The sequence below is a fragment of the Ranitomeya variabilis genome, chromosome 6 (genome assembly GCF_051348905.1).
Source record: "Ranitomeya variabilis isolate aRanVar5 chromosome 6, aRanVar5.hap1, whole genome shotgun sequence".
In the NCBI taxonomy this organism is placed as follows: domain Eukaryota; kingdom Metazoa; phylum Chordata; class Amphibia; order Anura; family Dendrobatidae; genus Ranitomeya; species Ranitomeya variabilis.
In genome coordinates this window covers 151,692,009-151,716,841 of record NC_135237.1, presented here as the reverse complement: position 1 = coordinate 151,716,841, position 24,833 = coordinate 151,692,009, and the positions used below count along the sequence as shown (strand labels likewise).

The 24,833-nt window shown below is 43.7% G+C and overlaps 1 protein-coding gene and 1 pseudogene across 1 annotated transcript in view; both read left to right on the top strand.

Moving 5' to 3' along the window:
• Positions 1-24,833, top strand: part of CNTNAP2 (contactin associated protein 2) — a 3,158,824-nt gene that overhangs the window by 1,589,002 nt on the left and 1,544,989 nt on the right. The gene's annotated exons all lie outside the window — the stretch shown is intronic.
• LOC143782076 (DNA repair protein REV1 pseudogene) lies at positions 16,410-17,378 on the top strand (annotated as a pseudogene).

Genomic DNA, 24,833 nt, shown 5'->3' with positions numbered 1-24,833 from the left:
GCACTTGGATTGTCTTTCCCCAGGTTGGTTCTCACCTGGTTCGTTAGGCCTGGGGTGTTGCTATTTAAACTTCCTGGATTCTCAGTCCAGTGCCTGGCATCGTTGTAATCAGTTCATTTCTGTTTGCTCCTGTCTTCAGGTCCTGGTTCCTTGCAAGATAAGCTAAGTCCTGCTTTCTTATTTTTGTTTATTAGCATTGTTCTTATTTTTGTCCAGCTTGTACAATATGTGATTCCTGATTTCGCTGGAAGCTCTAGGGGGCTGATATTCTCCCCCCTCACCGTTAGTCGGTTCGGGGGTTCTTGGATATTCAGCGTGGATATTTTGCAGGGTTTTTTGCTGACCGTATAAGTCATCTTACTATCTTCTGCTATTAGTCAGTGGGCCTCTCTTTGCTAAAATCTAGTTAATTCTTACGTTTGTCTTTTCTTCTTACCTCACCGTTATTATTTGTTGGGGGCTTGTACTATAACTTTGGGGTCTTTCTTCTTGAGACAAGAGTGGTGTTATTTTCCCTGACAGGGTTAGTTACTTCTCCGGCTGGCGCGAGACGTCTAGGATCAACATAGGTACGTTCCCCGCCTACTGTTAGGGTACCGTCACACAGTGCCATTTTCATCGCTACGACGGCACGATTCGTGACGTTGCAGCGTCGTATAATTATCGCTCCAGCGTCGTAGACTGCGGTCACACGTTGCAATACACGGCACTGGAGCGATAATTTCATGACGTATTTGCGATGTAGAAGCCGTTGGTTACTGTGCGCACATCGTATACAACCTGTGTCACACGATGCAATCATGCCGCCACAGCGGGACACTAGACGACGAAAGAAAGTTTCAAACGATCTGCTACGACGTACGATTCTCAGCAGGGATCCGGATCGCAGTAGCGTGTCAGACACAACGATATCGTAACGATATCGCTAGAACATCACGAATCGTGCCGTCGTAGCGATGAAAATGGCACTGTGTGACGTGTCATGGTTCCCAATGGCAAGGGAACGTCAGAGAACTTAAATAACAGACTAGCTCTTGGGTGATGGAATCTCGAGCTGACCGTGAGCTAAACCTACCACACAACTAACAGTGGCCGGGTGACGTACCTACGTTTTATCCCTAGACGCCCAGCGCCAGCCGGAGAACTAACTAACCCTAATAGAGGAAAAAACAGACCTGGCTTACCTCTAGGGAAATTCCCCCAAAAAGGAGACAGAAGCCCCCCACATATATTGACGGTGAGTTCAGAGGAAAAGACATACGCAGTATGAAGGTAGGTTCAGCAAAGCGAGGTCCGCTAACTAGATAGTAAGAAGATACAATAGGGAACTTCACGGTCAGCTGAAAACCCTATTAAAATACCATCCAGAAATTACTTTAAGACTCATGTGTCAACTCATGACACCGGAGTGGTAATTTCGGCCCACAAGAGCTTCCAGCTACAGAAACATAACATAACTGTGAACTGGAACAAAAATGCAAACAAACTTAGGACTAAGAGTCCAACTTAGCTGATAGTAGTTTAGAAGCAGGAACATGCAACAGAAAGGCTCTGGTTACATTGATGGCCGGCACTAGAATAACTGAGCAGCAAGGCTAAATAGGATACTCCCACATCCTGATGGAAACAGGTGAACAGAGAAAGTGAAGCACACAAGTCCAGTACCACCAGCGACCACCGGGGGAGCCCAAAAACCAAATTCACAACAGTACCCCCCCCTCAAGGAGGGGGCACCGAACCCTCACAAGAACCACCAGGGTGATCAGGATGAGCCCTATGAAAGGCACGGACCAAATCAGAGGCATGAACATCAGAGGCTGTCACCCAAGAATTATCCTCCTGACCGTAGCCCTTCCACTTGACCAGATACTGAAGTTTCCGTCTGGAAACACGGGAGTCCAAGATCTTCTCCACAACGTACTCCAATTCACCCTCAACCAACACCGGAGCGGGAGGCTCAACGGAAGGCACAACCGGTACCTCATACCTGCGCAATAATGACCGATGGAAGACATTATGGATAGAAAAAGATGCCGGGAGGTCCAATCGAAAGGACACAGGGTTAAGAATCTCCAAAATCTTATACGGGCCGATGAACCGAGGCTTAAACTTAGGAGAAGAAACCCTCATAGGGACAAAACGAGAAGACAACCACACCAAGTCCCCAACACGAAGACGAGGACCAACACAATGACGGCGGTTAGCAAAATGCCGAGTCTTCTCCTGGGACAACTCCAAATTGTCCACCACCTGTCCCCAAATCCGATGCAACCTATCCACCACAGTATCCACTCCAGGACAATCCGAAGACTCCACCTGACCAGAAGGAAAGCGAGGATGAAACCCCGAATTGCAAAAGAAAGGAGAAACCAAAGTGGCAGAACTAGCCCGATTATTGAGGGCAAACTCCGCCAACGGCAAAAAGGCAACCCAGTCATCCTGATCCGCAGACACAAAACACCTCAAATAAGTCTCCAAGGTCTGATTAGTTCGCTCAGTCTGGCCATTAGTCTGAGGATGGAACGCAGACGAAAAAGACAAATCAATGCCCATCCTAGCACAGAACGCCCGCCAAAATCTAGACACGAACTGGGTCCCCCTGTCAGAAACGATATTCTCCGGAATACCATGCAAGCGACCCACATTTTGAAAAAACAGAGGAACCAACTCGGAAGAGGACGGCAACTTAGGCAAGGGCACCAAATGAACCATCTTTGAAAAACGGTCACACACCACCCAGATGACAGACATTTTCTGAGAAACAGGGAGATCAGAAATAAAATCCATAGAGATGTGAGTCCAAGGCCTCTTTGGAATAGGCAAAGATAACAACAATCCGCTAGCCCGAGAACAACAAGGTTTGGCCCGAGCACAAACATCACAAGACTGCACAAAAACTCGTACATCTCGAGACAGAGAAGGCCACCAGAAGGACCTAGCCACCAAATCCCTGGTACCAAAGATCCCGGGATGACCTGCCAACGCAGAAGAATGAACCTCCGAGATGACTCTACTGGTCCAATCATCAGGAACAAACAGTCTACCAGGTGGGCAACGATCAGGTCTATCCACCTGAAACTCCTGCAAAGCCCAAAAATTTCTGAAGGCTCTTAAGCGAAGAAGGTTGCGTCCAATCACAAATAGCCCGAACCTTGACAGGATCCATCTCAATGGAAGAGGGGGAAAAAATGTACCCCAAAAAAGAAATCTTTTGAACCCCAAAAATACACTTAGAACCCTTCACACACAAGGAATTAGCCCGCAAAACCTGAAAAACCCTCCTGACCTGTTGGACATGAGAATCCCAGTCATCCGAAAAAATCAAAATATCATCCAGATACACGATCATGAATTTATCCAAATATTCCCGGAAAATGTCATGCATAAAGGACTGAAAGACTGAAGGGGCATTTGAAAGACCAAAAGGCATTACTAAATACTCAAAATGGCCCTCGGGCGTATTAAATGCGGTTTTCCACTCATCCCCCTGCTTAATTCGCACCAAATTATACGCCCCACGGAGATCAATCTTAGAGAACCACTTAGCCCCTTTTATTCGAGCAAACAAATCAGTCAGCAGTGGCAGAGGATACTGATATCTGACTGTAATTTTATTCAAGAGTCGATAATCAATACACGGCCTCAAAGAGCCATCTTTTTTAGATACAAAGAAAAAACCGGCTCCTAAGGGAGATGAAGAAGGACGAATATGTCCCTTTTCCAGGGACTCCTTAATATATTCTCGCATAGCAGCATGTTCAGGTACAGATAGATTAAATAAACGACCCTTTGGAAATTTACTGCCCGGAATCAGATCTATGGTACAATCGCAATCTCTGTGAGGAGGTAGTGAACCAAGCTTAGGCTCCTCAAAAACATCACGATAATCAGATAAAAATTCCGGAATCTCAGAGGGAATAGATGACGAAATGGAAACCAAAGGTACGTCCCCATGAGCCCCCTGACATCCCCAGCTTAACACAGACATTGCTTTCCAGTCAAGAACTGGGTTATGAGATTGTAACCATGGCAATCCGAGCACCAAAACATCATGTAGATTGTACAACACAAGGAAGCGAATCGTCTCCTGATGGTCTGGATTCATACGCATAGTCACTTGTGTCCAGTATTGTGGTTTATTACTAGCCAATGGTGTAGAGTCAATACCCTTCAGAGGTATAGGAACTTCCAGAGGCTCTAGATCAAACCCACAGCGCCTGGCAAAGGACCAATCCATGAGACTCAAAGCGGCGCCAGAGTCGACATAGGCATCCGCGGTAATTGACGATAATGAACAAATCAAGGTCACAGACAAAATAAACTTAGACTGTAAAGTGCCAATTGAAATAGACTTATCAACCTTTTTTGTACGTTTAGAGCATGCTGATATAACATGAGTTGAATCACCACAATAGAAGCACAACCCATTTTTTCGCCTAAAATTCTGCCGTTCGCTTCTGGACAGAATTCTATCACATTGCATATTTTCTGGAGCCTTCTCAGAAGACACCGCCAAATGGTGCACAGGTTTGCGCTCCCGCAAACGCCGATCAATCTGAATAGCCATTGTCATGGACTCATTCAGACCTGTAGGTGCAGGGAACCCCACCATAACATCTTTAATGGCATCAGAGAGACCCTCTCTGAAATTCGCCGCCAGGGCGCACTCATTCCACTGAGTAAGCACAGACCATTTACGAAATTTTTGGCAGTATATTTCAGCTTCATCTTGCCCTTGAGATAGGGCCATCAAGGTTTTTTCAGCCTGAATCTCTAAATTAGGTTCCTCATAAAGCAACCCCAAAGCCAGAAAAAACGCATCCACATTAAGCAACGCAGGATCCCCGGGTGCCAATGCAAATGCCCAGTCTTGAGGGTCACCCCGCAGCAAGGAAATTACTATCCTAACCTGCTGTGCGGGATCTCCAGCGGAGCGAGATCTCAGGGAAAGAAATAATTTACAATTATATTTGAAATTCAGGAAACGAGATCTATCCCCGGAGAAAATTCTGGTATAGGAATTCTAGGTTCAGATATAGGAGCATGAATAACAAAATCCTGTAAATTTTGAACCTTCGTAGCAAGATTATTCAAACCTGTAGCCAAACTCTGAGGATCCATTTTAATCAGGTGAGATCAGAGCCATTCAAGGATTAGAAGGAGAGAGAGAGGCAAAGGCTGCAATTAGAGCAGAAATGCAACTGAGTCAACTATAGAGCAAGCTCAGAAGAAAAAAAAAAAAATCTGCAGACTTCTTTTTCTCTCCTTTCTTCTGCCAACGGTTTTAACCCTCCTCCGGCCATACTGTCATGGTTCCCAATGGCAAGGGAACGTCAGAGAACTTAAATAACAGACTAGCTCTTGGGTGATGGAATCTCGAGCTGACCGTGAGCTAAACCTACCACACAACTAACAGTGGCCGGGTGACGTACCTACGTTTTATCCCTAGACGCCCAGCGCCAGCCGGAGAACTAACTAACCCTAATAGAGGAAAAAACAGACCTGGCTTACCTCTAGGGAAATTCCCCCAAAAAGGAGACAGAAGCCCCCCACATATATTGACGGTGAGTTCAGAGGAAAAGACATACGCAGTATGAAGGTAGGTTCAGCAAAGCGAGGTCCGCTAACTAGATAGTAAGAAGATACAATAGGGAACTTCACGGTCAGCTGAAAACCCTATTAAAATACCATCCAGAAATTACTTTAAGACTCATGTGTCAACTCATGACACCGGAGTGGTAATTTCGGCCCACAAGAGCTTCCAGCTACAGAAACATAACATAACTGTGAACTGGAACAAAAATGCAAACAAACTTAGGACTAAGAGTCCAACTTAGCTGATAGTAGTCTAGAAGCAGGAACATGCAACAGAAAGGCTCTGGTTACATTGATGGCCGGCACTAGAATAACTGAGCAGCAAGGCTAAATAGGATACTCCCACATCCTGATGGAAACAGGTGAACAGAGAAAGTGAAGCACACAAGTCCAGTACCACCAGCGACCACCGGGGGAGCCCAAAAACCAAATTCACAACAGTGACGGTACCCTTAGTTGGTTGTGCTAGGATCAGATATACGGTCAGCCTAGTTACCACTTCCCTATGAGCTGGTATTTATGTTTTGCTGTTTTGCAGACTTTGCTGAAATCTCTGAGATCCTCTGCCATTGGGATCATAACAGGAGACTACTGCAAAAATCAGGCTCATTGTATTACACTACACAGTGTACGTGGCAGAAAGGGGCTGGTAGATATACGACAAACAGAACTGACGCAGATGCACTTAGTGGCAATTTAAATCTCCTTTTTATGTGTGGGAGACTACTGCAAAAATCAGGCCCACTGTATTACACTACACAGTGTACATGGCAGAAAGGGGCTGGCAGATATACGACAAGCAGAACTGACGCAGATGCACTTAGCGGCAATTTAAATCTCCCTTTTTATGTGTGGGAGACTACTGCAAAAATCAGGCCCACTGTATTACACTACACAGTGTACGTGGCAGAAAGGGGATGGCAGATATACGACAAACCTCTCCCTATGCTCAGATCAGCAGAAGTAAGACGGCGGTCGTTGTGCACGCCCCTTTATAGCCCCTGTGACGCCGCAGAAAGCAAGCCAATCACTGTCATGCCCTTCTCTAAGATGGTGGGGACCAAGACCTATGTCATCACGCTGCCCACACTCTGCGTCCTCCTTCATTGGCTGAGAAATGGTGCTGAAAGCGTCATATGAAACGCGACTTTGGCGCGAAGATCGTCGACAGCATGGCCGATCCCACACTGGGATCGGGTCGGGTTTCACGAAACTCGACTTTGCCAAAAGTCGGCGATTTTTTAAATTGTCCGATCCGTTTCGCTCAACCCTACACAGGACTACTTCACCACATCAATGGGAGAATGGATGGAGCCATATACTGTAAAATCCCGAGTGACAACCTCCTTCCCTCCACCAGGACATTAAAAATGGGTCGTGGCTGTGTCTTACAGCAAGACAATGACCCAAAACATACAGCCAAGGCAACAAAGGAGTGGCTCAAAAAGAAGCATATTAAGGTCATGGAGTGGTCTAGCCAGTCTCCAGACCTTAATCCCATAGAAAACTTATGGAGGGAGGTGAAGCTCCGAGTTGCCAAGCGACAGCCTCAAAATCTTAATGACTGAGAGATGATCTGCAAAGAGGAGTGGACCAAAATTCCTCCTGACGTGCACAAACCTCATCATCAACTACAAAAATGTAAAACTGATGTGCTTGCCAACAAGGGTTTTGTCACCAAGTATTAAGTCTTGTTTGCCAGAGGGATTAAATACTTATTTCTCACTGCAAAATGCAAATTAATTTATATAATTTATACAATGTGATTTTCTGGATTTTATTTTTGTTACTCTATCTCTCAATGTTAAAATTCACCTACCTTTAAAATTACAGACTGTTCATGTTTTTGTGAGTGGACAAACTTACAAAATCAGCAAGGGATCAAATAATTTTTTCCTTCATTCTACATGATGTAAAGAAAATGTTGGAGCTGCTGTGCTACAGTCAAGGAATTTGCCAACTTTCATATGAATATTTGTTGCTTGTTCTCTTAAGCACATCAAGCACCAATCAGCACTAAGGCTGGTTTCACACTTGCATTGCTGTGCGCTGTGGATGGCAGCGTATTTCCTCCTTGCTTCATCCGTGAAGCTCTGCCCAGGCTCTGCCTACTGCCGCCTGCATCCTGAATTTCCCTGTGCACCTATCTTTAACATTGGGTATGCGGGGACATGCCTTGTATGCGGATGTGTCAGCATGCGGCAATTTGAAGTGTGCGGCGACAGCACGGAAACGCAAAATTTTGCATATCTGTGCAGTCGCCGCACACCTCAAATCAATGCATGCGGATGCATCTGCATACAATGCATGTCCTTGTTTACCCAATGATAAAGATAGGTATGCAGGGAAATGCAGGACACAGTCGGCAGTAGGCGGAGCCTGGGCAGAGCTTCACGGATGATGCAAGGAGGAAGTACGCTGCCATCCACAGCGCACAGCAATGCAAGTGTGAAACCAGCCTAAGACATTTGTTTCAATTTGGTGGATGTGTACTCCCAGTGTAAAATAAGTTCTTCTGAATTTTTTTGGGACAATGCTATTGAACCCCATTGCAATGTTGCCTATATTACTGTTTGATATCTAGGTGTAGATAGGGTTATATTTGTGCCCACCTCCTATTCGCAAAGGTTTAAAAAGGGTGTAGAGCTAAAGATTTAATCCTTTTTGACATTGGGCATAATGGTACTCATATGTTGGCCTTCCCCTGTTTGGTGCAGGCTCCAGCAATGAGCCCGTACCTTTCCGGACACATGACAGCTGTTCTTAAAAAAATACAAAAGTTGAAATCACCCCCCTTTCGCCCCATTTAAAATAAAACAATGAAAAAATCAAACATATACATATTTGGTGTCACCGCATTCAGAATTGCCCAATCTATAAATATAAAAAAAGAATTAACCCTATCGCAAAATGGCATAATGAGAAAAAAAATTCTAAACTCCAGAATTACAAAATTACAATAACAGGTGAATAAAGATTTTATCTACACCAAAATGGTATCAGTAAAAGTATCAGCTCGGCATGCAAAAAATAAGCCCTCAAACAGCCCCAGATCACGAAAAATAGAGGTTCTACAGGTCTCGGAAAATGGCGCTTTTTTAACAAATTTAGATTTTTTTTCACCACTTAAATAAAAAATAACCTAAACATGTTTGATATCTATGAGCTCTTAATGACCAGGAGAATTATAATGGCAGGTCAGTTTTCACATTTACTGAATAAGGTAAAAAAAAAAAAAAAAAAATTATGGAATTGCACTTTTTTTGCAATTTCACCATACTTGGAATTTTTTTCCCATTTTCGAGTACGTGATATGCTAAAACAAATAGTGTTGTTCTAAGGTACAATTTGTCTTGGAAAGAAACAATCCTTTACATGGCCATTTTGACAAAAAAATGAAAGTTATGGCTCTGGGAAGAAGGGGAGCAAAAAACAGAAATTTAAAAACTGAAATACCCCTGGTTGTTAAGGGGTTAAAGGGGTTGTCTGGCTTTTTGCTGAAAGTCTGTAGATGCCTGAATCCTCTTAGCATGCACACCATACACTTGCACATTGTAAATTGTGAAAAACTGATGCAACGGATCCTTTTTTTCGCCGGATCTGAGTACGTGGATCTGCTGGCTGTTTTGGATTCTGGGGAGGAGAGAGGGAGAGAAAGAGAGAGAGAGAGAGAAAGAGACCCCAGAATGGAAAATGCATGATTTGTTTAAAAAAACGAAATCCGTCACCATATTCCATCATTTCAGCTCTCGTTTCATCCGTTTTTGGAAGGATCCGTCGCTGTCCGTTTTTTCGACGGACAAAAAAAAGTTACCATGTGCCACAATCCTTCTGCTGCCTCACCGGAGATCGCGGAATGTCTTCATGCTGCCAGAGATCACTGTATGCAGTCAGTACCTAAGCCACACTACTCCATCCTTGTCTTCCTTCCTGTAACCTCTAAACACTGGATGTTTATCTCTGATCCGGTCACACTGAGCAGGCGTAGTCTATAGAGGCTTCGGACAGAAACGCAACCAGTGTTATATTATAGATGACTCTGAACGCAGTGCATCATTTGCCAAATTGTCTGGTAGTCTAAAAAATAATATTTTGTTTTATAATGATTAGCAAATATATGCTTCTTTAGCATATTATTATTATTTTTTTTAAATATGTTAACCACAATTTAGCAAAATCACTGAAATTTAGAAAGTTTTCTAAATGCATTTTATAACGATCATGCAGAGAATATGGCTTGTCTGTTATGCATCTTTGGCTTCGTCCAACATCTTGTTCATTCAGCGAGTTTCAGACCTTCTTATCCAGTTCAGGAAGATATATGGGAGAAGACAAGAGAGAGCAGACAAGGACAGATTAATAGGATAGAAAGTGAAATGAATCAAATGAGAAGGATGAATGAACTGGTCAGTGATACATCAAAGATAACATTACGAAATAGATGAGAAATGATAGCACGTGATGGTGTGGAACAAACACAAGCCAACCTAATCCCATGGAAAACACTGTGTAGTTTATTTTATCCTATATATATAGAGAGAGAGAAAAACAGAGCAGCACAACAGGCAAGAATAAGAAGTCTGGGTGTAAGAAGCTCCCAAAGGCAAAGACCAAACCTTGTATGTAGAAATCCAAAAAATAGGAGCAGCGCACCGTGATCAATGAAAATAGAGGAGCTTTTATTTAGCTCATGAATGCGACATTTTGGTTCAGACAAATGAAAAAGGTTGATCACGGTGCGCTGCTCCTATTTTTTGGATATATATATATATATATATATATATATATATATATATATATATATATAGCAAAATATTATTGTTAGTCACTCTATGCAATCAGTTATGATGTAGAAATATTTGAGAAACAGATATAGTTAAAGGAGTTAGGTTATCTTTAACCCCTTGCCTCAGCAGCCAATTTTCATTTTTCTGCTTTCTTTTTTCTTCCTCTTTTTCCAAGAGTCAAAACTGTTGTATTTTTTTCTAAACATAACCATATTAGGGCAAGTTGTTGATGTTATTTTCATTTACCATATATTGTACTGGGAAAAAAAGATTTACAAAATTCTAAGTGCTGTAAAATTGTGAAAAAAATGCCATTCTGACACATTTTTTCTCTTACTTTTATGGTGTACATTCTATAGTAAAAAGTACTTTGAATTATAATTCTACAGTATGATTACAGCAAAATCATAACTTGCATTTTTTTTTGTCATTTAAGTGGAGAAAAAAAAAATAGAAACTTGTAAACAAAAGTTTGTAGTTTTGTATCACCATTTTCTGAGACTTGTAATATCTATATTTTTCTATCGATTGAGCTGTGTGAGGGCTGGATTTTAGCATGATGAGATGACTGCTTTGTGGATACCACAAATCATGTTATTACGCCCACATGCCAGGTTTGCCGACATGACTTTATCTTTTCTCAACAGCTTATCCGAAAATCACGGATGGACAATATTTTTTACAGACACATTACAAAATCATTATAAAACAATAAGGCTATAGGTTATCCATGTCTACACGCCATAATTCTGATATGTAGACATTCGCTGCATTCACTGTGAACTGTAAAATAATGATAATTGCAATAAAAATAATCTGTATAAGTTTCTTCAGCTTAAAAAAATGGCCACATTTTTTTTTCTGAAATATATTAAAAAAAAGAATAAATCGTTATGACTATAAGTGATTCACGTCTAGAGCCCATAATTCTGACATGAAGAAATTGGCTGTATGCACTATTAACTGTAAAATGATAATTGCAATAAATATAATCTCTACAAGTTTCTTTAGTATCAAAAAAGCACAGATGCCTTACTTTTCTTTTATGGACATGGCAAATATGTGCTCTAGTTTTCTTAACAGTCCTGGAATTTCTGGATGATTAGCATCCCTGCCACAGGGGCACAGTAACATGATTAGTGGGATGGCTAGTCTGGGGAAATCAATGTCTCCTTGGCTAATTTGAAATTAACATGTTTTAAATTGATTTTGAACATTCTATTTTTGCTATACACTTCAATCACATATACTGAGCAAAGGGATTATTAGCAAGGGTGTTAACAGTATATTAAACACATGCTGGCTGTTTTGAAGACATGGGGGGAACTTTCAGGTTCCCTCTAAAGTACCACTCTGATGTTTTTGTTTTATTTCACCATCGGTTAGGTATCAGTAATGTATGCTTCAAATGTGTAGTAAAATACTAGTCCCCGTTTACTATTGCTCCCAGCACCACTTTGCTGCTCTCCTGGGTCATGTGATTACCATCTTCACTCCAGTGTTTTCTGTATGAACAAAGTCACTTTTCAATGTAAGTCTATGAGATTCAGAATGAGGCTCTCATAGATTTACCTTAAAAAAGTTGTCTACTACTTGGACAATTTCTTCCCATACCCCACATTTGGACCCAATAAATTAATAAAGCTTATACTCCCCTCCAGTGCTGGTGCTGTTCCTGCAGTGATGGCACTTGCTCTCCCCGAGGCTCCTGTGCTGTTGTTGTGACACATGACCCCAGCGTCCCATCAGCACTGGCGTCACTGTCACTGCCTCCTGTCGATTTGACCATGAAGAGGAAGTGAGAAAGGAGCTGCAGCCCGGACTTCCTCTTCATGTTCGATTTGTGTGAAGGCGGTGACAGTGATGCCGGCGATGACTGGGCGCCGGGGTCACATGTCACACAATCTCACGATAGCCCCAGGCTTGCAAGTGCTGACTCCACTGAAATGGTGCAAGCACGGGAGAGGAGTATAGGTTTTCTGTATTTTATCAGGGTCAAATATTTAGATTAAGAAGGGGTTATCCAAGAAGTGGACAACTCCTTTAAGAGAGAATGTAACAGTCTTCAGTTTGAGCAGGCAAGAAACAGTTGCAATTACAAGATGGAGCAGAGGGAAAGGAATATATCAGGAGAAGGCAACCAGTAAGTATGTTACTATAAACTGAGCATACACTACACTACTGTTATATACAGATAACCTATGGTGAAATAAAAATAAATCCGGAATGGGGCTATAGGCCCCATTTTTACTCTAAACGTGTATACAATATCTTGATTTTGCCTTCACATTTAGATCACTGAAATCTAATTATATATTTGACAATGTAGACACAAATCTATGTATCATTTTATGTGAAGAAACTGCAACAAATCAGCTGTATCAATATATGCTTGTAGTATATTGTCCAAACCACAAGTAACATAAATCAGATCCTGACTGAATGATTGTAGCCAGGTATATTTTTCTTTGAAACACTTTAGTGTTTCAGAGAAAACATGGTTTGATTTGAAAATCCAGCTAGAAACCATAGAGAGAGCAGAGACTGATCTGATGCCACCCCTGGTTGGCTTTTCCCTGTGGTGCTCCAGATCATTGACAGGTCTTTTGTAGTGATGAGCGAGTGTACTCGTTGCTCGGGTGATCTCCGAGTATTTATGACTGCTCGGAGATTAAGTTTTCATCACCTCAGCAGAATGATTTACAGCTATTAGCCAGACGATTACATGTGGGGATTCCCTAGCAACCAGGCAACCCCCACATGTACTCAGCCTGGCTAGAAGCTGTAAATCATTCAGCTGCCGCGATGAAAACTAAATCTCTGAGCACAAACAAATACTCGGAGGACACCCGAGCATGCTCAGGAAAACCCGAGCAACGAGTACACTTGCTCATCACTAGTTTTTTGTAAAACACCGAAATTTAAAAAGCACTCAATCACCTCAAGCAGTGAAGAAAGATCTTAGGACCAACCTGATTACATTTTTTGTGCATTTTACATGCCTATTTATTAGACGTCAGTGCTGTGGACATTTTGGTTTTAGCTGGTTTTAGTCTGACATATTGTATTTTGCCTTAATAAAATTGTTATACTTACACATAAGTGTGCTTACCGTTACTGTAATAGCGCTCTTCTTTGTTGAATGCCTTCTTGCTTACTGATATAGTATCCTCAAATATTGTGGCTCAGAATTTTGACTATTATTCTACAAATCACCTAGAGCAACACTGAAGTAAGTCAGCCAGGGCCAACAGCAGTCCAGTTTTGCCTCTGCCTGTAGACTCTGGTTGAATCTTCAAACTATACCTTGTTCGAAACGCTAAAGTGCTTCAGATTATGAGATACCTGGTTACAATCGCGCAGTAAGTCTCTGATTTATGATTCCCATGGTTTGGGCAGCATGAAACAAGTGACAACAAATCTGCTTTGTTATTATCATGAATTGATTTTAAAACTTTTAGCATCCAGTTAATTTTACCTGCACTAATTCACGTATGGCTGTATAAGCCACTATTCTTATGCATGACAGGTTTCATACAGCTATAGTCACAAACAAATTATCTAGTTTTACATAGAATTAGAAATAAATTAAACTAAGACAGCAGTACACAATGCTTGGCAACCTAACTACACTATGGCCAAGTTTCAAAAGCAAATGTATCAAATTACCCATGACAGAGTTTAGGAAAGTATGCTGTTTTTGCATTAAGGCAAAACAGTATTTAGCTAATCTGTCTGAATATATAGAAAGACGCGTGTCAGCACTTTTCTGGAATTTAATGGACTAAAAAGAACTAAAGTTCTCATTTCAGAACTTCTCCAACTGTATCAACTTCTTTCATACATCTTTTTTTGGAATCTGGAATATAACCTTATAAGCTTTTTGGTGTAAATGATAAAACTTACACATGCTCATGAATGTTGCTGTCTGAACACTATTTTACTAGTAAAAGGGAATCTGTCAGCAAGTTATTGCTACCTCATCTAGAGTGGCATGATATTGGAAAAAAGACCCTGAATCCAATGATATATCACTTAGTTTACTGGTTGCTGGCATTCTGACTTAATCAGAGTTTTTAGACTTAGCAATGCAGCAAAGCTGAGAAAGCTAACCCCGCCAACAACAGGCTCTCTCTCTAAAAAGTGAGGTACTTATCACAGATAGGGCGAAGTTGGACCAGGGCTCATGCAACCAGCTAGTCACAGCAATGGTAATCAAATACCAAAACAGTATTATAGGGTCTTAGTGAGGTAAGAAGCAATGATAATCACAAGGTGATTAAACCTTCACTTTAAGTAACCAACACCACACAGTTGGACATTTGACATATGATTGAATTCAGTGTTTTAATGTCCATCTTCTCCTACTATTTGATCCAACATAATAGGACACATTAGAGTTGAGTGAACCCATGGATGTTCGAGTACACCGGGTTCTACGAACTGTGGTAGAGCGGTTCACTCAGCTGACTCAGACTCAGAAGTAGGCACAGGACACTGTCTTTTTAAGTCCTTTCATGGGTTTATTATAGACTTGCAGCATAAACCACGGTGAGGACAAAATAAACACGGCCTCTCCAGGCAAAACAGGAAAATAAAACAAAATAGTATACCACAGTCCATTCAAAGTCCACCCGCTCAGGAGAAATCAGCAAGCATACAAAGGTTTAGTTGTCCTTCACAGGACATGACGCACTGGAGCTCCACTCTCCAGGCCTACCAAACACTGACTGCTTCAAGAAGCCAGTAATTTAAGCCCAAGACCATCACAATGGGGGTGGATATAAGGTGGATAACCTCCCACTCACTCTATGGTAATCCATATGAAACTCAGCCCATTATGTAAATAAGCAGTTAACCCCTCACAGCACTTACTGTGCTAGAGGAAAATCTATGGGTTTTACATCACTGATGCCATTAAGCGTACTGAAATGTATCTCCCATCCAGCACTTTACCAGTGACTTTGTCACATATGCTTCCCCTCTGCCCAAAGTTGGGGGGGGTTTGGCACCTTCACTTGTGTGGCGCCCCTAGGGGTATTTGCCACAAAAATAGTTATTGACACCAAATACAAATACTAGAATAGCAAGACTGCACTACCATCTCCGGCCAGAAGGGGGAGCTCCAGAGACTCCCCTTGATCTATTCTGGTCTGAGAAAAGGACTGGCAGTTGGGTTGAGGAGCTGAAAGTGAGAGGTTGTATAACTGAACTCCTAACAGCCCTATGACGGATTATAGGCCCATAATACCCATAGTAGGAAAAGAGGAATAGAGGAAAAGGACATTGTGAGAACCGGGTAGCAATAACCTCTACCCAGAATAGGCACAGAGACGGATACCGGATCCGTGGCTATATTCATTATATATAATACAGCAACTGGAAGGAAGTGAGGTGATATCAGCTTCACCAGGGTAAGACGCAACAACAGACACAGAGTTCAGCGGCACTCCCAGAGGGGATAAGCCAACAAAAAAGGACTCGGGTTGTCCGTCGAACCAGAGCACAGAAGAGACAGATTGGGTCGGCAGCCAGTTCACATACAGCAGCAGGGCCATACAGAAACTGCGCATAATAAGAGGTGGAAATCCTGACAGGATCAAAGTAATTCAGAGTTCTTAAACAGACTCCGGTGACAGTATTGGTTGCAAATCCCTTTTTGTTGAAGTAAACTGGTTAAACGTTTCAGCGCCTCAGTCTTTCATTTGGACAATAGCCATCAATCCAGGATCGGGGTCATCACAGCTGAGAGGACCTGCTGCTGATCAAGTAAGTGTCTGTTCCTTCATGATATCTCTTACATTGTGCATCGCATGAGGCCACAGCACCGGGTCAAGCCACTAGTGACATCCCCCTCAAGAGATGGACCTCATTGATCTGGTGCTGGGTACCTCAGGCGATGCACAATGTAAGAGATATCAAGAAGGAACAGACACTTACTTGATCAGCAGCAGGTCCTCTCAGCTGTGATGACCAATGTTCACTCAATGGTCACTCAATGGTGCTCACCACTTGCTCCATGGGCCTTCAAGCACAAAAAGCACCTCCATACACTTGCTTAGTAAGGCAGCCTCTCCACAGCTGCCTAAAACCACAGACTCCAATTTTATTTCAGACTTTTATTCTCACTCTAGACTGCATCATATCTCGACATGGAAGTGTGAGTTCACAGAGTTTGTACGTGAGCTACAAAGTCAATATAATGGCAGCTTTCCAGGTCGGGAAAGGTTAAAAAGAATGAAGACAGGAGCCATGCCTGCCTCTGCGAATTCCAAGTGCCAGAACTGCATTATTCATGTTGCTATGGATTGCTTCTTTGTGTCTGTTGGTGTTCGCAACCGACCAGATCTAAAAGGTAAACCAGTGGCTGTTACAAGCAATAGAGGTAGTGGTAAAACCTCTTCCCGGGAAGGAGCCAACCCTCAATTAGAGTTCCAGTATTATCAGAAAAAGTTCATGAGAGACAAAACGGATGAAACTTCACTGGACAATCCAAATTCTGCACAAGAAAATGGACACAATGTGGATTTCTCTTTATGGGATCATCCAGATCTTGCAAAGAAAAATGGCCTGGATATAGATATCTCACAGCTGTCATTAGCTGAAATTGCATCATGTAGTTATGAGGTGAGGCAGGCTGGTGTGAAGAATGGAATGATGTTTGGTAAAGCTAAGCAATTGTGCCCTGACCTTTAAGTTGTTACTCATGATTTTGAGGCGTATAAGGAAGTTGCCATGACTTTGTATAAAACACTGGCAAGCTATACCCATGACATTGAAGCTGTAAGCTGTGACGAAGCCTTGGTGGATATTACAGAAGTCCTTATCGAGACCAAGCTCAATCCAGATGAAGTTGCTAGTGTGATTCGAGCTGAAATTAAAGAGAAGACTTTGTGTGCTGCATCGGTTGGAATGAGCTCCAATATCCTTTTGGCTAGAATGGCAACCAGGAAAGCGAAACCAGACGGACAATATAATTTAAAACCCGAGGATTAGGGTTGAGCGAAATGGGTCGATCATTTTCAAAAGTCGCCGACTTTTGGCTAAGTCGGCGTCTCATGAAACCCGATCCGACCCCTGTGCTTGTCGGCCATGCGGTACGCGACTTTCGCGCCAAAGTCGCGTTTCAATGACGCGAAAAGCGCCATTTCTCAGCCAATGAAGGTGAACGCAGAGTGTGGGCAGCGTGATGACATAGATCCTGGTCCCCACCATCTTAGAGAAGGGCATTGCAGTGATTGGCTTGCTGTCTGCGGCGTCACAGGGGCTATAAAGGGGCGTTCCCGCCGACCGCCATCTTACTGCTGCTGATCTGAGCTTAGGGACAGGTTGCTGCCGCTTCGTCAGAAGCAGGGAGAGCGTTAGGCAGGGTCCACTAACCACCAAACCGCTTGTGCTGCAGCGATTTCCACTGTCCAACACCACCTTCGGTGTGCAGGGACTGTGGAAGCTATTTTTTTTTTTTTATTCCCCTCAGCGCTGTAGCTCATTGGGCTGCCCTAGAAGGCTCCGTGATAGCTGTATTGCTGTGTGTACGCCACTGTGGAAACCAACTGCTTTTTTCAAAGCACATATCCTCTTGTTCCTTCCTTTCTGCACAGCTATCTTTTTTGCTTGTCCACACTTTTTATTTAATTTGTGCATCAGTCCACTCCTATTGCTGCCTGCCATACCTGGCTTAGATTACTGCAGGGAGATAGTAATTGTAGGACAGTCCCTGTTTTTTTTTTGTTTTTTTTGTGGGAGATTAAGATTGGCATTTCTGCTACAGTGCCATCCCTGTGTGTGCCATCTCTCACTGAGTGGGCCATAGAAAGCCTATTTATTTTTTCCGTGATTTGTGTTCTAAATTCTACCTCAACACAAAAACACTACATCAATCAGTGGGAGAAAAATATTGGCCTCAGTCAGGGCTTGTGTGCCACTGCTGTGTGTGCTATCTCTCATTCAGTGGGCTATAGAAAGCCTATTTATTTATTTTTTTTTTTTAATATTATTTGGTTTCTAAAGTCTCCCTGAAAAAAAAAAAAAAAACCTAAAAAAACAGTGGGAGAGTAATATTGCCCTTTCAGCTTGTGTGCCAGTCTTGACTCCTGGGTGTGCCACCTCTCTCTCTCATTCAGTGGGCCATAGAAAGGCTATTTTTTTTTTGGTTTTTTTAATATTATTTGGTTTCTAAAGTCTCCCTGAGAAAAAAAAAAAAAACATAAAAAAACAGTGGGAGAGTAATATTGCCCTTTCAGCTTGTGTGCCAGTCTTGACTCCTGGGTGTGCCACCTCTCTCCCTCTCATTCAGTGGGCCATAGAAAGCCTATTTATTTTTTTTTAAAAATATTATTGGGTTTCTAAAGTCTCCCTTAAAAAACAAAAAATACATAAAAAAACAGTGGGAGAGTAATATTGCCCTTTCAGCTTGTGTGCCAGTCTTGACTCCTGGGTGTGCCACCTCTCTCCCTCTCATTCAGTGGGCCATAGAAAGCCTATTTATTTTTTTTTTTAAATATTATTGGGTTTCTAAAGTCTCCCTTAAAAAACAAAAAATACATAAAAAAACAGTGGGAGAGTAATATTGCCCTTTCAGCTTGTGTGCCAGTCTTGACTCCTGGGTGTGCCACCTCTCTCTCATTCAGTGGGCCATAGAAAGCATTTTTTTTTTCCTTGATTTGTGTTCTAAAATCTACCTCAACACAAAAACACTACATCAATCAGTGGGAGAAAAATATTGGCCTCAGTCAGGGCTTGTGTGCCACTGCTGTGTGTGCTATCTCTCATTCAGTGGGCTATAGAAAGCCTATTTATTTATTTATTTTTTTCTTATTATTTGGTTTCTAAAGTCTCCCTGAAAAAAAAAAAAATACATAAAAAAACAGTGGGAGAGTAATATTGCCCTTTCAGCTTGTGTGCCAGTCTTGACTCCTGGGTGTGCCACCTCTCTCCCTCTCATTCAGTGGGCCATAGAAAGGCTATTTTTTTTTTTGGTTTTTTTAATATTATTTGGTTTCTAAAGTCTCCCTGAAAAAAAAAAAAAAAAAAACAGTGGGAGAGTAATATTGCCCTTTCAGCTTGTGTGCCAGTCTTGACTCCTGGGTGTGCCACCTCTCTCTCTCATTCAGTGGGCCATAGAAAGGCTATTTTTTTGGGGTTTTTTTTTAATATTATTTGGTTTCTAAAGTCTCCCTGAAATAAAAAAAAAACTTAAAAAAACAGTGGGAGAGTAATATTGCCCTTTCAGCTTGTGCGCCAGTCTTGACTCCTGGGTGTGCCACCTCTCTCTCTCTAATTGTGGGCCATAGAAAGCCTTTTTTTTTTTTTTTTTTTTTATATTATTTGGTTTCTAAAGTCTCCCTGAGAAAAAAAAATAAATAAATTAGGTGGGAGATTAATATTGACATTAGTGCTTGAGTGACAGTCCTGCGTGTGTGTCATCTCTGTGATTTTGTGCCACAGAAAACAGAGTGTGTAACATTGTGCCTGATTTTCCTTGTGGTCTCACCAACCTGTTAAGGGATATTGAAATCATACTGAAGTTATAGCTCACCGTGTAAGTTGTTTGACAGCAACAAATAAAGTTACTTTGGTTAAGATTTTAAAACAATGAGGAAGTCTGGTGCAAGAGGTCGTCGTGGGCGTTCATTGTCAGCTGGTAATGATGGTAGTGGTAGTGGAGCATCAGGTGGTCGTGGGGATAAAAATATTCCACCTAAGTCTGGAGCTGTGGAGCCAGTTTCGTCGTCAGGCTACACAAGGCCTCGAACGCTCTCTTTTCTGGGAGTAGGAAAACCGCTTTTAAAGGCGGAGCAGCAACAGCAAGTTTTGGCTTACATTGCAGACTCAGCCTCTAGCTCTTTTGCCTCCTCTTCCGAAACTGGTAAATGTAAAAGCAGCGCGTCGCTTGTGGATGTTCACGGTCAGGGACAAGTCACTTCCTTGTCCTCCTCAGCAAAAACTACAACAAGAGAGAAGGATGCAGCAGGCGACACAACGGGTCACTCCATGGAGCATTTACACATACCGTCTCTGGCTTAGAAAGTGAAACATTTAACAGGCCATGCCCATTACAAGTATATTCTGACATGGAGTGCACTGATGCACAGCCACAGCCAGAGTACTATGCTGCTCCTTTGACTCAGACCACCACATTGCCCTCTCAGGGTACAGATCCACAATCAGACCCTGATGAGACTATGTTGCCCCGCCACGAACGCTATACCACCGACCGACACAGTGACACAGACGAAGTTGCACACGAGCTCGAAGAGGAGGTAATAGATGACCCAGTTATTGACCCCGATTGGCAGCCATTGGGGGAACAGGGTGCAGGCGGCAGTAGTTCAGAAGCGGAGGTGGAGGAGGGGCCGCAGCAGGCATCAACATCGCAACAGGTTCCATCTGCCGGGCCCGTATCTGGCCCAAAACGCGTGTCAAAGCCAAAACCTGTTGGAGGACAGCGTGGCCATCCGGTTAAAGCTCAGTCTGCAATCCCTGAAAAGGGATCCGAGTCTAGGAAGAGTGCAGTCTGGCATTTTTTTAAACAACATCCAACTGATCAGCGCAAAGTCATCTGTCAAAAATGTTCAACTAGCTTAAGCAGAGGTCAGAATCTGAAAAGTCTAAATACTAGTTGCATGCATAGACACTTAACCACCATGCATTTTCAAGCCTGGACTAACTACCAAACGTCCCTCAAGGTTGTAGCACCCTCGGCCAATGAAGCTAGTCAGCAACGCAACATCCCTTCCATCACTGTAAGGCCACCATTTTCCGCACCACCAGCAGTATCTGTGCAGGTTTCTTTGCCAGCCAAAAGCAGTCAGGGTCAGGGAATCACCAGTTTTGTAGGAGGAAATATTGCATCTAGGGCACCGGCGGAAACAATACCGTCTCCAACCGTCTCTCAGTCTGCCATGTACACCGGCACACCCGAAAGTTCCACGATCTCCAGCTCTCCAGTCCAGCTCACCCTACATGAGACTCTGGTTAGAAAAAGGAAGTACTTATCCTCGCATCCGCGTACACAGTGTTTTAACGCCCACATAGCTAGACTAATCTCGTTAGAGATGATGCCCTACCGGTTAGTTGAAAGCGAAGCTTTCAAAGCCCTGATGGAGTACGCTGAACCACAATACGAGCTACCCAGTCGACACTTTTTTTCCAGAAAAGCCATCCCAGCCCTGCACCAGCATGTTAAACAGCGCATCGTCCATGCACTCAGGCAATCTGTGAGTACAAAGGTGCACCTGACTACAGATGCATGGACCAGTAGGCATGGCCAGGGACGTTATGTGTCCATCACGGCACACTGGGTGAATGTGGTGGATGCAGGGTCCACAGGCGACATCAATTTAGGGACAGTTGTGCCTAGCCCACGGTCTAGGAAACAGTTGGCTGTAGGCGTTCGCACCCCCTCCTCCTCCTCCTCCTCGTCCTCCTGCAGAAGCTACAGCTCTTCCACAGAACGCAGTCTGCCAACCACTCCATCGGCAGATGACACTGTTGCACACCAGTTGTCCCATTATGGGCCAGCTACTGCCAAGCGTCAGCAGGCTGTATTGGCTATGAAGTGCTTGGGCGACAACAGACACACCGCGGAAGTTCTGTCCGAGTTCTTGCAACAAGAAACGCAGTCGTGGCTGGGCACAGTAGATCTTGAGGCAGGCAAGGTAGTGAGTGATAACGGAAGGAATTTCATGGCTGCCATCTCCCTTTCCCAACTGAAACACATTCCTTGCCTGGCTCACACCTTAAACCTGGTGGTGCAGTGCTTATTGAAAACTTATCCTGGGTTCTCCGACCTGCTCCTCAAAGTGCGTGCACTTTGCTCACATATCCGACGTTCGCCTGTACACGCCAGCCGTATGCAGACCTATCAGCGGTCTTTGAACCTTCCCCAGCATCGCCTAATCATAGACGTTGCAACAAGGTGGAACTCAACACTGCACATGCTTCAGAGACTGTGCGAACAGAGGCGTGCTGTTATTTATTTGTGGGAGGATACACGGGCAGGCAGTAGGATGGCAGACATGGAGTTGTCAGGTGTGCAGTGGTCTAAGATACAAGACATGTGTCAAGTCCTTCAGTGTTTTGAGGAATGCACACGGCTGGTTAGTGCAGACAACGCCGTAATAAGCATGAGCATCCCCCTAATGCGTCTGCTGATGCAAAGTTTGACGCACATAAAGGAGCAGGCGTCTGCACCAGAGGAAGAGGAAAGCCTTGATGACAGTCAGCCATTGTCTGGTCAGGGCAGTGTACAGGACGAGGTAGCGGGCGAAGAGGAGGTGGAGGACGAGGAGGATGATGGGGATGAGTATATTTTTAATGCCGAACCTTTCCCGGGGGCACAGGAAATTGGTTGCGTGTCACGGCCGGGTTCTGGTTTTTTGAGGGACACAAGTGACGTAGATTTGCCTGCAACTGCCCCTCAACCAATCACAACCGGAGATTTGACAACTGGAACTTTGGCCCACATGGCGGATTATGCCTTACGTATCCTAAAAAGGGACACACGCATTACGAAAATGATGAACGATGACGATTACTGGTTGGCCTGCCTCCTTGATCCACGCTATAAAGGCAAATTGCAAAATATTATGCCACATGAGAACTTGGAACTAATATTAGCAACCAAACAATCAACTCTTGTTGACCGTTTGCTTCAGGCATTCCCAGCACACAGCGCACGTGATCGTTCTCACACGAGCTCCAGGGGGCAGCAGACTAGGAGTGTTAGGGGTGCACACATCAGAAGTGGCGTTGGACAGAGGGGTTTTCTGACCAGGTTGTGGAGTGATTTTGCTATGACCGCAGACAGGACAGGTACTGCTGCATCAATTGAAAGTGACAGGAGACAACATTTGTCCAGTATGGTTACTAACTATTTTTCATCCCTTATCGATGTTCTCCCTCAACCGTCATTCCCATTTGATTACTGGGCCTCCAAATTAGACACCTGGCCAGAATTGGCAGAATATGCATTGCAGGAGCTTGCTTGCCCGGCAGCAAGTGTCCTATCAGAAAGAGTATTCAGTGCTGCAGGTTCAATATTAACCGAAAAAAGGACTCGTCTGGCTACCCAAAATGTTGACGATCTAACATTCATTAAAATGAACCACAACTGGATTTCGAAATCTTTTGCCCCACCTTGCCCGGCCGACACCTAGCTTTCCTATGAAAGGCTCTTGCCTGTGAATTACTTTTCTAATGTCTAATTTGCTGCAGCTGATTGTACAGCATACGACATGTTTACACCTCCCTAAATGGCCAAACTCCCCACACGGGGCCGTGGTATCGCGACTTGGCGCAAGCACCCGTGAGACTGCTGTTTGTCTGAAGAGGTGGGTGTGCTCGCTTTTGGTTGACGGCATTGCTACTGGGTCCCTCATAGTACAATGTAGTGTCTCTGGCGGTGGTGGTGCGCACCCAACGTCAGACACATCGTTGTAACATGAGGGGCCCTGGGGCGGTCCCGCCGGCCTCTAGAGAGTTCCCCCCTACCCCAGCTCAAAATGTGCTCTACCACATGCAAAATTATGTCGCACAGCTCCACCAATCTTTAGTCTATTCGCTGACATCATTCAATGTCTGGCACTGACAATACAAATTTGTAGACATCTATGATGCAACTTAAAGTAGTCTGTGTCTGTGTCCTATATTGGCACCATTAAATAGTTACTGCCAAATTACTATGTCAGAAACTCAGCAGATGAGCCCACCCCTGTACCTAAGTATGCCACCTTTTTTTTTGTTTTGGTTGTTTTGCGAGACATTAACATCTATTTATATTTTGGGAGTACTGGGACAGACACTCCTTGCACTACTCCTCCACTCACCACCAAGCTGCCCGTGTATCCATGTAACCGCTGTAAAACTGCCATGAGCCTATTGTTTGTTATTTTAGGCCTTTGATAGCCTGTCTGCGGTCCCTACTTTAAATACTCCTCCACTCACCACCAAGCTGCCTGCCCGTGTATCCATGTAACCGCTGTAAAACTGCCATGAGCCTATTGTTTGTTATTTTAGGCCTTTGAAGCCTGTCTGCGGTCCCTCCTTCCACTAGTCCTCCACTGACCAGACCACTGCTGCCCGTGTACCCCTGGAACCAATTATAAAGTGCCTACAGCCAGCCCATTTTTTTATGTTAGGCCTTTGAAGCCTGTCTGCGGTCCCTCCTTCCACTAGTCCTCCACTGGCCAGACCACTGCTGCCCGTGTACCCCTGGAACCAATTATAAAGTGCCTACAGCCAGCCCATTTTTTTATGTTAGGCCTTTGAAGCCTGTCTGCGGTCCCTCCTTCCACTAGTCCTCCACTGACCAGACCACTGCTGCCCGTGTACCCCTGGAACCAATTATAAAGTGCCTACAGCCAGCCCATTTTTTTATGTTAGGCCTTTGAAGCCTGTCTGCGGTCCCTCCTTCCACTAGTCCTCCACTGGCCAGACCACTGCTGCCCG